The 14,802-nt window shown below is 49.7% G+C and overlaps 1 protein-coding gene across 1 annotated transcript in view; it reads left to right on the top strand.

Moving 5' to 3' along the window:
• Positions 1-3,483: 3,483 nt before the first annotated feature.
• Positions 3,484-14,802, top strand: part of LOC140453937 (double-stranded RNA-specific adenosine deaminase-like) — an 83,148-nt gene continuing 71,829 nt past the window's right edge. The window contains 1 exon segment of the mRNA XM_072548798.1: positions 3,484-3,714. The gene's annotated coding sequence lies outside the window, so the exon portion shown is untranslated.

The raw sequence follows: 14,802 nt of genomic DNA, 5'->3' as shown, positions 1-14,802 counted from the left end.
AGTTAAAAATCACACAACACCAGGTTATAGTCCAACAGGTTTAATTGGAAGCACACTAGCTTTCGGAGCGACGCTCCTTCACCAGGTGACAGTCCCTCCAAGCCTGATATCAGCCTAATGAATCTTCCCTGAATTGCCTCCAATGCTAATATCTTTCCTTGGATAAAAGGCCCAAAGCTATTCACAGTATTCCAACTGTGGTCTGACTAATGTCTTGTGTTGTTCTAGCAAAACTGCTCTAGTTTTGTATTCCATTCCCTTTGAAATAAAGACTAACATTCCACTTGCCTTCCTTATTACTCACTGAACTTGGATGCTAGCTTTTTGTGATTCATGCATATGGATCCTCCAAATTCTTCTGCAGTTTTTCTCCATTTAATAAGTATTGAGCCCCTCTCTTCCTGTCAAAGTGCATAACCTCACATTTTCCCAAATTCTATTCCTTCTGCTGAGTTTTTGCTCACTTGCCAAATCTGTCGATATTCCTCTAGACTTTTACCTTCTCACCACTTGCCTTCTCATCCTTTTGTCATCTGCAGACTTGGCTACAGTATATTCACTTTCCTTCTGCAAGTTATTAATCTAATAGAGCAGTAAATCCCCATATTACATCCACCACTTTACCTTTATCCACTTTGCTTGTTTTCATTCCAAAGAACTCTTGCAAAATGGTCAGGCATGATTTCTCCTGATTGCTGACACTGTTTGATCATTTCTAAACACTCTGATAGTCTAGTCTTTATAATAGACTCTGATATTTTTCCAATAACAGATATTAAGCTAACTGGTCTCTAGTTACCTGACTTTTGTCACAACATTACAATAGCAATTTTCCAATCCATTGGGGCTTTACTGGAATCTAGGGGTTCTTGGAACATTACGATCAATGCATCCACTATCCCTGTAGCTACTTCACTGGTAAAGCAGATCCATCAGACTGGTCCATTTCTCCACTGTCTTCTTTGTATAAACTGAACTGGAAGTTAGACTGCCGTGGCTGGAATACCAGGAACGTTTTGCAATTTGAAAAACAAGGGTGACATTTTTTGAGCTGTACAAAGTTGCTTTTTGGAAGCAATAGGAGGGAAATTTTATAGACTGAACAGAACTAAAAATCTTTAAGGAAATTCTGCCTGGCAAAAAAAAAATCTGTAGGGACCGACAGCAACAGAGGAAAAAGAGCCCCAATCACCCTTTCTCCCTCTCGCCTCATCCTCTACAGGGTAAAAGTCATAAAATCCAATCCAAAATTCATGCAAGAAAAGATCCAAGTTCTCATGACGAGAGGACCACCATCACATACAGATAACAGCATCTCATCATTGTAAAACAAATAGAAACACAACAGCTGAAAGTTTCCATCTTGTGGTCTGGACTTCTCTTCTTTGGAATTTTATTTACCCTATCTAGATTCTTTTTCCATCACAATGTGTTAAACAATGTGCCTGTCTTAATGATTGTGTATGTGTTCATTTGTGGGTTTTGCAAGCTTGCATTTTATAAATTCTTTACTGCTCTTAAGTGATTCAATAAATAACTCTTTACTCTTATTGATACCACAAATGGTTAGGGACAGTAATTAGCAACAGTTAGATATTTTTACAGCAGGCCAGGTGGCATTAGGAGGTAGACAAGTCAACATTTCAGGTATAACTGTTCTCTATAACTAGACAGGGAAGGGGGAGCTAAGAAAAAGAGGTGGGGAGAGAAGAGTAGCAGAATGGTGAGGTAGTAACTACCTAAGCATCCTGCTACTCCCCTCCATACCTTCCCTTCTTTATCTGTAGCTCACCCAAATCTAGTCACGAAGAACAATTATACCTGAAAGTTTGACTTCTCCACCGCTGATGCTACCTGGTTCATTGTGTTCTTCCAGCCTCCTGTTTGACTACTTTGAGTTGCAGAGTCTGCAGTTTTTTTTGTGTCTCATGGATATTTTTCAGCTGGGAGGAAAGGGTTTTGTAACGAAGATACCTTGGGTCATTTTTATTTTTCTATAATATGAATGAATGTTACTTTTCTACAATATAAACTACCTGATGTTTGTGCAAGGGACAACAAAGCTCTAAAGATCTTCAATAGGATGTAAACACTGATGTAGATGAATAGGTGGCAGATAACGTTCAATACAGAAGTGAGGTGATGTCATAAAGAACATAGAGTGATGGTACAATATAAAGGGAATTATTTTAGAGCAAACGAGCAGTGACCTGGGTGTGTATGTACATAAATTACAAAAGTAGCGAGACAGCTGTTATGAAGACTAGAATAGTGCATAATTGTTGGGATAGAACATATGGAGGTAGGTTATGAACTCGTTTAAATGCTGGTTAGACCTCAGTTGGAGTGCTGCATACAGCTGTGGGCATCAGACTATGGGAACGATGTGAATGCATTGAAGAGCCTTTACAAGAATGGTGTATACTTGAAAGGGTTAGATTAGATTCCCTACAGTGTGGAAACAGGCCCTTCGGCCCAACAAGTCCACACCGACCCTCCGAAGAGCAACCCACCCAGTCACGTTTCCTTCTGACTAATGCACCTAACGCTGGCAATTTAGCATAGCCAATTCATCTGACTTGCACATCTTTGGACTGTGGGAGGACGCAGACACGGGAGAACGTGCAAACTCCACACAGTCACTCAAGGCTGGAATTGAACCTGGGACCCTGTTGCTGTGAGGCGGCAGCAGTACTAACCACTGAGCTGAAATACTTCTCGTGGAGGTAAGATTGAACTTTTTTCCTTGGAAATGACAGCTCGGAGATTTGATAGTTCTTAAAGCCGTGAGGGAGCGAGATAGGGAAAACCTTATTCCCACTTGTAGACAGACTGAGGATTTAGTTTGTGTTCTGCGAAAGAAGCAAATGCAATGCAAACCTTTTTTTCACGTAGCAAGTAGTCGTGGTTTGAAACATGCTGCTTTTAAGTGTAGTGGAGGAAGGTTCGATCGTGGCATTCCAGAGGGTACTGGATAGTTGTTTCCGCTGAAATAACGTGGGGTTATGTAGGAGGGAGAGGGGAGGGGAGGGGAGGGAAGGGAGGGAGGGGGGACAAGCACGATACGGTAGGGACACAGTTCTAGGCGGAAGTGAGGACCGCAGATGCTGGAGATGAGCCCCCTTCCTTCGGGAATCAGTCCCGTCAAGTCACGAGACAGCAGTCTTGAATCATGGGGAAGCGCGATCCCCGTCAGCTCAGCAAAAGTGAACAAAACCAACCCGGGCGTTTGTGACTTCCCAAAAAAAAAAGAAAACAAAAACTTCAGTCTAGTTCGCGCATTCGCTGCCCGGACGCCGGGAAAACGTGGGAGCGCGACGCCTTGATCAAAGATGGCCGTCCCCGCCTTTCAAAAGAGCTTCAACCGCTGATTTGGGTGGGTGGGGGCACGCTTTCCCGGAAGAGGGGTGGACGCAATTTCCGGCCTGTCGCCGTGCAGTGATGGGGGGGGGGGGTGGAGGCAGGGAATGCAGTGGGGGAGGGGAGGGAAGGTTGTTGTCATTTGAAGGCAGAACACAATAGGCGAAGGTAGTGTGTAAGGGAAGAGATTTGGAGGCGTGTGTGTGTGTGGGGGGGAAGGGAGAGCCGGTAGTGGCTGTGATTTCAGGTAATGTCCGTACATTTTGAATCTGCACGTTTTGAGGGGGGGGAAAAGAAAACCAACAGGAAGCCGGGAGCAGAATGGAGGCTCCACCTCGACGATGCGGAGTGTAGGTAAGGAACCGAAGGGCGGGAAGAGGAGGAGGAGGGGGGAAGCCGGGGCCTAGCCGGTCAATGTCTGTCTCTCTCATTCACACTGACACATAAGTCAGTCAGACAGACCCGCGCCGAATACAACCCCCCCCCCCCCCCCCCACGATGGAGGTGGCTGCTCCCGGTATGGAAAACCGGCGGGGGGGGCGGATTTAAAACCCGTGGGCCCTTACCTGAGGAGATGAAGGAGGCTTCTCTTCACCCTTTCGGCGGCGGCGGCGGCGGCGGGACGGCCTCCCGCCCGCGAGGCCAACCGTCACTGGAAACGCGGGATCGGCCCGCGCGAGCGCGAACAGGTGGTGGAGGAGGGGGGGGTGAGGTCAATAGGTGCCGGGAGGGGGGGTGGGGGTATTGTGAGGGGGTGAGGTCAATAGGTGCCGGGAGGGGGGGTGGGGGTATTGTGAGGGGGTGAGGTCAATAGGTGCCGGGAGGGGGGGTGGGGGTATTGTGAGGGGGGGGGTTCAATAGGTGCCGGGAGGGGGGGTGGGGGTATTGTGAGGGGGTGAGGTCAATAGGTGCCGGGAGGGGGGGGTGGGGGTATTGTGAGGGGGAGGAGGGTCAATAGGTGCCGGGAGGGGGGGGTGGGGGTATTGTGAGGGGGAGCAGGTCAATAGGTGCCGGGAGGGGGGGTGGGGGTATTGTGAGGGGGAGCAGGTCAATAGGTGCCGGGAGGGGGGGGTGGGGGTATTGTGAGGGGGAGCAGGTCAATAGGTGCCGGGAGGGGGGGTGGGGGTATTGTGAGGAGGAGCAGGTCAATAGGTGCCGGGAGGGGGGGGTGGGGGTATTGTGAGGGGGAGCAGGTCAATAGGTGCCGGGAGGGGGGGGTGGGGGTATTGTGAGGGGGAGCAGGTCAATAGGTGCCGGGAGGGGGGGGTGGGGGTATTGTGAGGGGGAGCAGGTCAATAGGTGCCGGGAGGGGGGGGTGGGGGTATTGTGAGGGGGAGGAGGGTCAATAGGTGCCGGGAGGGGGGGTGCGGGTATTGTGAGGGGGGTTCAATAGGTGCCGGGAGGGGGGGTGGGGGTATTGTGAGGGGGGGGTTCAATAGGTGCCGGGAGGGGGGGTGGGGGTATTGTGAGGGGGGTTCAATAGGTGCCGGGAGGGGGGGCGGGTATTCTGAGGGGGGAGGTCAATAGGTGCCGGGAGGGGGGGTGGGGGTATTGTGAGGGGGGAGGTCAATAGGTGCCGTGGGAGGGGGGTGGGGGTATTGTGAGGGGGGGGGTTCAATAGGTGCCGGGAGGGGGGGTGGGGGTATTGTGAGGGGGGGGTTCAATAGGTGCCGGGAGGGGGGGTGGGGGTATTGTGAGGGGGAGGAGGGTCAATAGGTGCCGGGAGGGGGGGGTGGGGGTATTGTGAGGGGGAGCAGGTCAATAGGTGCCGGGAGGGGGGGGTGGGGGTATTGTGAGGGGGAGCAGGTCAATAGGTGCCGGGAGGGGGGGTGGGGGTATTGTGAGGAGGAGCAGGTCAATAGGTGCCGGGAGGGGGGGGGTGGGGGTATTGTGAGGGGGAGCAGGTCAATAGGTGCCGGGAGGGGGGGGTGGGGGTATTGTGAGGGGGAGCAGGTCAATAGGTGCCGGGAGGGGGGGGTGGGGGTATTGTGAGGGGGAGGAGGGTCAATAGGTGCCGGGAGGGGGGGTGCGGGTATTGTGAGGGGGGTTCAATAGGTGCCGGGAGGGGGGGTGGGGGTATTGTGAGGGGGGGGTTCAATAGGTGCCGGGAGGGGGGGTGGGGGTATTGTGAGGGGGAGGAGGGTCAATGGGTGCCGGGAGGGGGGGTGCGGGTATTGTGAGTGGGGTTCAATAGGTGCCGGGAGGGGGGGCGGGTATTCTGAGGGGGGAGGTCAATAGGTGCCGGGAGGGGGGGTGGGGGTATTGTGAGGGGGGAGGTCAATAGGTGCCGTGGGAGGGGGGTGGGGGTATTGTGAGGGGGGAGGTCAATAGGTGCCGTGGGAGGGGGGTGGGGGTGTGTGAGGGGGTGAGGTCAATAGGTGCCGGGAGGGGGGGGTGGGGGTATTGTGAGGGGGGCGGGAGGAAGGTCAATAGGTGTCGGGAGGGGGGGTGGGGGTATTGTGAGGGGGGAGGTCAATAGGTGCCGTGAGGGGGGGAGGTCAATAGGTGCCGTGAGTGGCGGGTTTGGGTATTGTGAGGGGGGGAGGTCAATAGGTGCCGTGAGGGTGGGGGTATTGTGAGGGGGAGGAAGGTCAATAGGTGCCAGGAGGGGGGGATGGGGGTACTGTGAGGGGTGAGGTCAATAGGTGCCGGGAGGGGGGGTGGGGGTATTGTGAGGGGGAGGAAGGTCAATAGGTGCCGGGAGGGGGGGTGGGTGTCTTGTGAGGGGGAGGAAGGTCAATAGGTGCAGTGAGGGGCGGGTGGGGGTATTGTGAGGGGGAGGAAGGTCAATAGGTGCCGGGAGTGGCGGGTGGGGGTATTGCGAGGGGGGGGGGGGGTCAATAGGTGCCGGGAGGCGGGGTGGGGATATTGTGAGGGGGGAGGTCAATAGGTGCCGGGAGGAGGGGATGGGGGTATTGTGAGGGGGGAGGTCAATAGGTGCCGGGAGATGGGGATATGGGGGTATTGTGAGGGGGGAGGTCAATAGGTGCCGGGAGGAGGGGATGGGGGTATTGTGAGGGGGGTCAATAGGTGCCAGGAGGGTTTATTGTGAGGGGGGTCAATAGGTGCCAGGAGGGGTTATTGTGAGGGGGGTCAATAGGTGCCAGGAGGGGTTATTGTGAGGGGGGTCAATAGGTGCCGGGAGGGGTTATTGTGAGGGGGGTCAATAGGTGCCGGGAGGGGTTATTGTGTGGGGGGTCAATAGGTGCCGGGAGGGGTTATTGTGTGGGGGGTCAATAGGTGCCGGGAGGGGTTATTGTGAGGGGGGTCAATAGGTGCCGGGAGGGGTTATTGTGAGGGGGGTCAATAGGTGCCGGGAGGGGTTATTGTGATGGGGGTCAATAGGTGCCGGGAGGGGTTATTGTGCGGGGGGTCAATAGGTGCCGGGAGGGGTTATTGTGCGGGGGGTCAATAGGTGCCGGGAGGGGTTATTGTGAGGGGGGTCAATGGGTGCCGGGAGGGGTTATTGTGAGGGGGGTCAATAGGTGCCGGGAGGGGTTATTGTGCGGGGGGTCAATAGGTGCCGGGAGGGGTTATTGTGCGGGGGGTCAATAGGTGCCGGGAGGGGTTATTGTGCGGGGGGTCAATAGGTGCCGGGAGGGGTTATTGTGAGGGGGGTCAATGGGTGCCGGGAGGGGTTATTGTGAGGGGGGTCAATGGGTGCCGGGAGGGGTTATTGTGAGGGGGGTCAATGGGTGCCGGGAGGGGTTATTGTGAGGGGGGTCAATGGGTGCCGGGAGGGGTTATTGTGAGGGGGGTCAATGGGTGCCGGGAGGGGTTATTGTGAGGGGGGTCAATAGGTGCCGGGAGGGGTTATTGTGAGGGGGGTCAATAGGTGTCGGGAGGGGGGGTATTCTGAGGGGGGTCAATAGGTGCCGGGAGGGGTTATTGTGAGGGGGTCAATAGGTGCTGGGCGGGGGGGTATTCTGAGGGGGGGGGTGTCAATAGGTGCCGGGAGGGGGGGTATTCTGAGTGGGGGGGGTGTCAATAGGTGCCGGGAGGGGGGGTATTCTGAGGGGGGGTGTCAATAGGTGCCGGGAGGGGGGGTATTCTGAGGGGGGGGTGTCAATAGGTGCCGGGAGGGGGGGTATTCTGAGGGGGGGGTGTCAATAGGTGCCGGGAGAGGGGGTGGGGGTATTGTGAGGGGGGGTCAATAGGTGCGAGAGGGGGGTTGGGTGTATTGTGAGGGTGTCAGTAGGTGCTTGGGGGGGGGGGGGGGAGGGGGTGTATTGTGAGGGGGCCAATAGGTGCCGGGCCGGGGGGGGGGGGGGGGGGTGGTGGAGGCGGTATTGCGTGCTCCATTCACGTATGGGCTGGGGAGAAAGGAAATGGCAGCGCGGAGCTGGCCGCATCATGGTTCGGCCTCATGTTTGGAGCTGTATCTTCTCTTTTTAAAACCTCTTATCTTTTCACTTGTCTGTCCAAATGGTGCTTCAGGAGTATAATTCCTACCCCCCAAACTTAAAACCTGACATAGTCAAGTAAAATATGACAGAATTGCGGATCTGATTGGGATCCGAAACAAAACAAAAACCGAAATTGCTGGAGAAACTGAGCATGCGAGAGAGAATACAGTGGGTCTTTTTTTTCACATACTCATAGAATCAGTACAGTGTGATGATTTGTTTCCCTACAGTATGGAAACAGGCCCTTCAGCCCAACAAATCCACACCGACCCTCCAAAGAGTAACCTACCCAGACCAATTCCTCTACCCTATGTTTGCCCCTGACTAATGCATCTAACACTATCGGCCATTCGGCATGGGCAATTAACCTGACTGGCGCATATTTGGATTGTGGAAGCACGCTATTCAGCCAATGAGTCCATGCTAACCCTCCAAAGAGCAACCCATCCAGATTAGACTAGATTCCCTACAGTATGGAAACAAGCCCTTCGGCCCAACAGGTCCACACCGACTCTCCGAAGAGTAATCCACCCAGATCCATTTCCCTCTGACTAATGCACCTAACACTACAGGTAATTTAGAATGGCCAATCCACCCTAACCTGCACATCTTTGAATTGCGGGAGGAAACTGAAGCACCCAGAGGAAACCCACGCAGACACAGGGAGAATGTGCAAACTCCACACAGTTGCCCGAGGCTGGAATCAAACCCGGGTCCCTGGTGCTCTGAGGCAGCAGTGCTAACCACTGAGCCAGCATGCACTTCGCTACCCAGTAACCCTGCATTTCCCGTGGTTAATCCACCAAACCCACACCTCCCTGGACACTGGGCAGTTTCCCATGGCCAGTCCATCCTAACCTGCGCGTCGTTGGACTGTGGGAGGAAACCCATGCAGACAAGGGAGAGGATGTGCAAACTGCACAAAGACAGTCACCCGAGGCTGCCATCAAAACCACATCTCTGACACTGTGAGGCAGCAGTATGAACCACTGTGCCTCACTTACTGCCAGACCCATTGAGTTTCTCCAGTAATCTGTTTGCTTAAAATATATTCAAGCCTTTTTTTGTCACTGCCTTCTGTTGCACTTGTCAGAGTTGGCAAGGTCAGAGGTGAGGAATATTGTAACAAATAACTCGCCACCTGACTTTCCAAACCCTGTCCTCTATGTGAAGTCAGAAGTGTAATGGAATACTCCCCATTTGTCTGGATGAGTTCAGCCCCAACAATGCTCAAGAAGTTCAACACCATACAAAACAAGTCAAGACACCATACAGTCAAGCCTGCTTGACTGGCATCACATCCACCTTCAATCCTTGCACACATGCTCTGCAGAAATTCAACAAAGATCTTTAGACGGCACCTTCCAAACCCATGACCACTTACTTCTAGAAGGACAAGGGCGGCAGATACATGGGAACACTACCCCCTCCAAGCTACTGACCGTCCTGACTTGAAATATATTGCTAGTCCTTCAGTGTCACTGAGTCAAAATTCCTGAATTCTCTCCCTAATGACAGTGAGTCTACTTAAAGGATATGTACTGCAACAGTGGGCGGCACAGTGGTTAGCACTGCTGCCTCACAGCGCCAGAGACCCGGGTTCAATTCCCGCCTCAGGTGACTCTCTGTGTGGAGTTTGCACATTCTCTGCGTGGGTTTCCTCCGGGTGCTCCGGTTTCCTCCCACACTCCAAAGATGTGCAGATCAGGTGAATTGGACATGCTAAATTGCCCGTAGTGTTAGGTAAGGGGTAGATGTAGGGGTATGGGTGGGTTGCGCTTCGGCGGGGCGGTGTGGACTTGTTGGGCCGAAGGGCCTGTTTCCACACTGTAAGTAATCTAATCTAATCTAAATTCAAGAAAATAGCTGCTCATCCCATTCTCAAGGGGCAACAGGTACGGGCAATAAATGCTGGTCCAACTAATGACCCTCATGTCCCATAAACCGGGCAGCCAAATAGATGGCTATATCTTTGAATTGTTTTGTTTCCTCATGAACACTTTATTTTTGCAAAGTGAACCTTTAGTGGGTTGCTACAAGTTGAGTTTTTCGCTTCGTAAAGCAGGCAGTTTTTTGCACACTTGCGGGATGCCTCTTCACAACCCAAAAAAAAGCTTGAGTTGCTGATCAGTAATGGCCCTCTTTGTTCAAGAGTGGTATTATTCTGTTGCTAAGGAGGATGAAAGGGACTTTCTCCTAGTCCATAAGAAATAGGAACAAGCATATGTTGTTCCGGCACCCCTAAACCTGTTCCACCATTCAGTAGGATCTTGGCTCTTTCTACGCTCCTCGCTTCCACTTTCCTGCCCTTTTCTCCATAACCCTAATTCCACTACTGATCAAGAATCATGTTATGAAGTAGAATTTGCTGCTAAAGTGGAGGAGCTAAGGAATGATGTTATAATGCAGAGCTGCACAGATAAAGGGGCTCTATGATTCTTCTGAAGTGAATATATTAAGGACTGATTTTATTCTGCTTAGGTGGACATATTACGGAGCGGTATTAAGTTGTTGAGGTGACTACCTACCATCTTGCCACCCCCCCCCCCCATCATCATCACTTTTGTATGCATTGTACTGGGCTTTGCATGTAAATTTCTAATTAGCTACACAAGTGACTTACTGGTGGTGATGGTTAATGGTTTAGAAAAAAACGTTAGTGATTTGGTGGTGAGAAAGCCATTCAGATGTGTGTGAAAATGAGGGGGAGACAAAGGAGCTGCTGATGTGTGCACAGTCAGGAGTAGGAACACCACCACCTGCAACTTCCCCCTCCAAGCCATTCACCATCCTGCCTTGGAAGTGTGTAATTGTTCCTTCGCTGTTGCTGGATTAAAACCCTGGAATTTTCTCCTTTTATGGCATTGTGGGTCTGTCTACAACAGGTGGACTGCAGTGGTTTAAAAAGACAGCTCACTGCCATGTACTCAAGGGACAATAAGTGCTGGCCAGTCAATGATACCAATGTTCTGTGAATGAATTAGAAAAACTACACCACTTGCGGTGGATACATTAAGGGAGTGGTATTATTATTCTACTGTAGAGCTGGATGTAGGGGCAGTATTATGCTGCTAAGGTGGACATCTAAAGTAGTGGTATTCTGCAGGTGGCATGGGCACCTTATGGAATGACATTGTTCTGCTGATAGACACTTTAAGGAGTTGTGTTACTCCACTAAACGAAGCAGTCGAGATGAGCAGTATTATTGCTTGGAGTGTGATGTATTCATGCATTAGACTGATGTTACAGCATGGTATCTTTTCCTGCAGGGGTATTATTTAGAGCTGTTGTGGAACGCAGTACTTCTACCAAAATGGAACAGTTGTGTTCAGTATATTATGCTACAAAGGTGGAGCTGTTAGCCTATTGTTACCTGTGGAACTGATGTTATTCTGGCCATGCGGTGAGCTGTTGTGATGCAATATTATTCAGCTGCTAAGTAGATGTTTTCACATAATCCTTTTTAAGACTTCAGCATCTTGTTTCTAAAGGTAATTTCCATTCTATGAAGTTTTAGAATTGGGTGACTGCTTGTAAATTCCATTCCAGCGTCAAACCAACCTCAACTAGTTGGCTGGCATAAAACCAGAAAGTGCTGGAGAAATTCAACAAGTCTGGCAGTAACTGTGGAGCGAGAAACAAAGTTAAGTGGTGGAGCAGGCACTACTGCTATGTCCCTGTGACTGGTTTGTAAAGAAACTGTGGTTTGTAGTTCTGGATCTTGTAGGAGATTTGTTGTTAATTTCTCAACATTTAGCAAAACTATTTATTATTTTGAAACTTAAATTCTTTTATGAAAGACAGTTCCTATGTACCCTTTATTTCATTTTATAATTAATGTAAATTAATTAAACTGTGGGTGTATGTTTCTACTGTGGATATAGTCTGGTTTTAAAACTTGTACCTCCAGAACACTCGCTTGTGTAATTATTTGTTTGTTTCTGTTAATTCTAACTAGATTTATATGACGCAGTTCTGGGTGTCCCTCAACACCAACAATTTTATTAATGCATTTAAATGCTAGAGCTAGTTTTGAATGTTTTCAATTATGAATCACAGGTATTACAGTACCTCATCAGTGTCGTGTATTTCTGTCTTCACTGTTTCTATAAATCACATGTATTGGTATTTGTAGTTCTGGGCGGGAAGTCATATGCACCAGAAGCTGTACTTGCTACTTTAAAAAAAGAATGTGCTAATTTTTTTCTCCATTTATTTTTGAAGCTTGCAATTTTTTTCGAAACTTCTTTCAGTGGATTTTTATTTTGATTATTTTTGGGTCGTGGATGACACTAGCAAAGTGTTTTATCATCTGTTTGCTCAGAGAAGTTTTAAGAGTTAGACTGTTATTGTCAGCCACTCCATGTAGTGACAGAAGAATCCTTGATCTGAATGGCATTAGTGGGTTGAGTTTTAGTGATCTAGTCAGTTTGTAAAACTGTTTCACTTCTGTGTTTTGTAAGGTAGGGTTTAGTAAATCAGATTCTGGATTAGTGGTGCAGGAAGAGCACAGCAGTTCAGGCAGCATCCGAGGAGCAGTAAAATCGACATTTCGGGCAAACGCCCTTCATCAGGAATAAAGGCAGTGAGCCTGAAGCATGGAGAGATAAGCTAGAGGAGGGTGAGGGTGGGGAGAAAGTAGCATAGAATACAATAGGTGAGTGGGAGAGGGGATGAAGGTGATAGGTTGGGGGTGGGGGGAGGGTGGAGTGGATAGGTGGAAAAGAAGATAGGCAGGTGGGACAAGTCATGGGGACAGTGCTGAGCTGGAAGTTTGGAACTAGGGTGAGGTGGGGGAAGGGGAAATGATGAAACTGTTGAAGTCCACAATGATGCCCTGGGGTTGAAGTGTTCTGAGGCGGAAGATGAGGTGTTCTTCCTCCAGGCGTCTGGTGGTGAGGGAGCGGCGGTGAAGGAGGCCCAGGACCTCTATGTCCTTGGCAGAGTGGGAGGGGGAGTTGAAATGTTGGGCCACAGGGCGGTGTGGTTGATTGGTTTCGGGTGTCTCGGAGATGTTCCCTAAAGCGCTCTGCTAGGAGGCGTCCAGTCTCCCCAATGTAGAGGAGACCGCATCGGGAACAACGGATACAATAAATGATATTGGTGGATGTGCAGGTAAAACTTTGGATGTGGAAGGCACCTTTAGGGCCTTGATGGAGGTGAGGGAGAAGGTGTGGGCGCAGGTTTTGCAGTTCCTGTGGTGGCAGGGGAAGGTGCCAGGATGGGAGGGTGGGTTGTAGGGGTGCATGGACCTGACCAGGTAGTCCAGGAGGGAACGGTCTTTGCGGAAGGCGATGCTGTTACATAATTAGGCAGAACTATGTGCTGCGTGGCTGTCCACGTTACTATGTAGGTTACAAGCCAATTGATGCCTTGTTGAAAACTATTCAAGGGCATGCATTTGGTATCTGTGTGAAGGGGACTGAGCTGGAGCAACAGCTAGGATAGCATTTGATGACGTTTCATTCCTGTAGAGTTCAGAGGGGAGATATCGACCAGGTCTCCTGTTTTCTGTTCGTTATCCTGTGATAAGTGTAGTGTCATTGCGTACTGGAAGAATTAGGGGCTAGTGTGACAGCACGTCTAGCATTCCTCGTCGCCAATAGTTAGCTTCTGCACATAGTCACTTGGCTTTGATTCTGTTGTGTGCCCTATGTCTGCTTTTGACCCGACAATATCACGAGGTAAAGGGAGAGACCTGAAAAGCTGTCAAGTGCAACATCAAAAGTTTGCATTTGTACAATTCCTCCTCATCTCGCCACACCCCCTCCCAAAGCACTTCAAGTACTATATGAATTTAAATGTGCAGTTGTGGTTTTATTGGCAATCCGGTTATTTGTAGGACAGCACGGATCTAGGAACAGGATTGAGAAACGACAGTTAAACTATTGTTTTCAGAATTACTTTTTCTTTGCCCTTTTCACAACTGATTTCAAACTGGCTGATGTAACAAGAGCAAAATGCAGCGAATAACAGAAATCTGAAATAAATACAGGGGTCCCATTTTATAAAAGCATTTACAAGTCATGTGAATATTTAGAAACAAAATCCCATCTTACTATTAATTTTAAGGATCTGACATGCTTGCTCATAACTACGAGCTGATATTTTATACAGTATTGTATAGTGTTCTGATTTGTGTACAAATTGACTCCTGGGAGTATTTGATAGGGACAGTGAATGGGAGATTTTAGATTTAGGTTAAAAGGGTAGAGGAACCCTTTTTCTTTCTTTCCTTAGCTCTGTGTTGTACCTGTCCTGGGATGTTTGAACAGTGATAGGTCTATACCGATGAAAAATGATGTGAGGTGCCAGTGTTGGACTGGGGTGGACAACATTAAAAATCAGTGTGTCAAGTGACACCAGATTATCATCCAACAGGTTTATTTGAAATCACGAACATTTGGTGGCTGCTCATTTCACCTGATGGAGTAGTGCTCCAAAAGCTTGTAATTTCAAATAAACATGTTAGACCATAATCTGATGTCATGTGACTACACACTTAGATGTGGCTGGACTGCAGAGCTGAGATATGATCCATCACTTAGTCGTCGTTAAAAATCATACACTATCGTGTGGTTTTCAACTTTGTCCACCTAGTCCGACACTGGCTCCCCCACATCACTACTGCATCTAGTCATCAATGGTAATGGACAGAATTAAACAACCAATAGTGGAGGAGAGCGCTCTAGAAATTTCCCCATCCTCAATGATGGGGGAGTCAGCACACTAATATGAAAAAAGGCGCTGAAGCATTTGCAATCATCTTTAGCTGGAAGTGGCAAGTGCATAATTCATCTCTGCCTCCTCTGGAGGTCACCGACATCATCGATGCCAGCCTTTAGGCAAATCAATTCATTCCATGTGACATCAATTGGAGGCACTGCGTGGGCGATGGTCCTGACAACATTGTAGCAGCAGTAGCAATGCAGGAATGCTGTGAAATAGCTGCACATCTGGACAAGCAGTTCCAGCACAGCTACAACACTGGCATCTACTTGACTAGTGAAAAATTATCTCGGTATGTCCTGTACCA

Source organism: Chiloscyllium punctatum, chromosome 28 (assembly GCF_047496795.1).
Source record: "Chiloscyllium punctatum isolate Juve2018m chromosome 28, sChiPun1.3, whole genome shotgun sequence".
Lineage (NCBI taxonomy): Eukaryota > Metazoa > Chordata > Chondrichthyes > Orectolobiformes > Hemiscylliidae > Chiloscyllium > Chiloscyllium punctatum.
The sequence above is the reverse complement of the archived record's forward strand: the minus strand, read 5'-3'. Positions and strand labels throughout refer to the sequence as shown.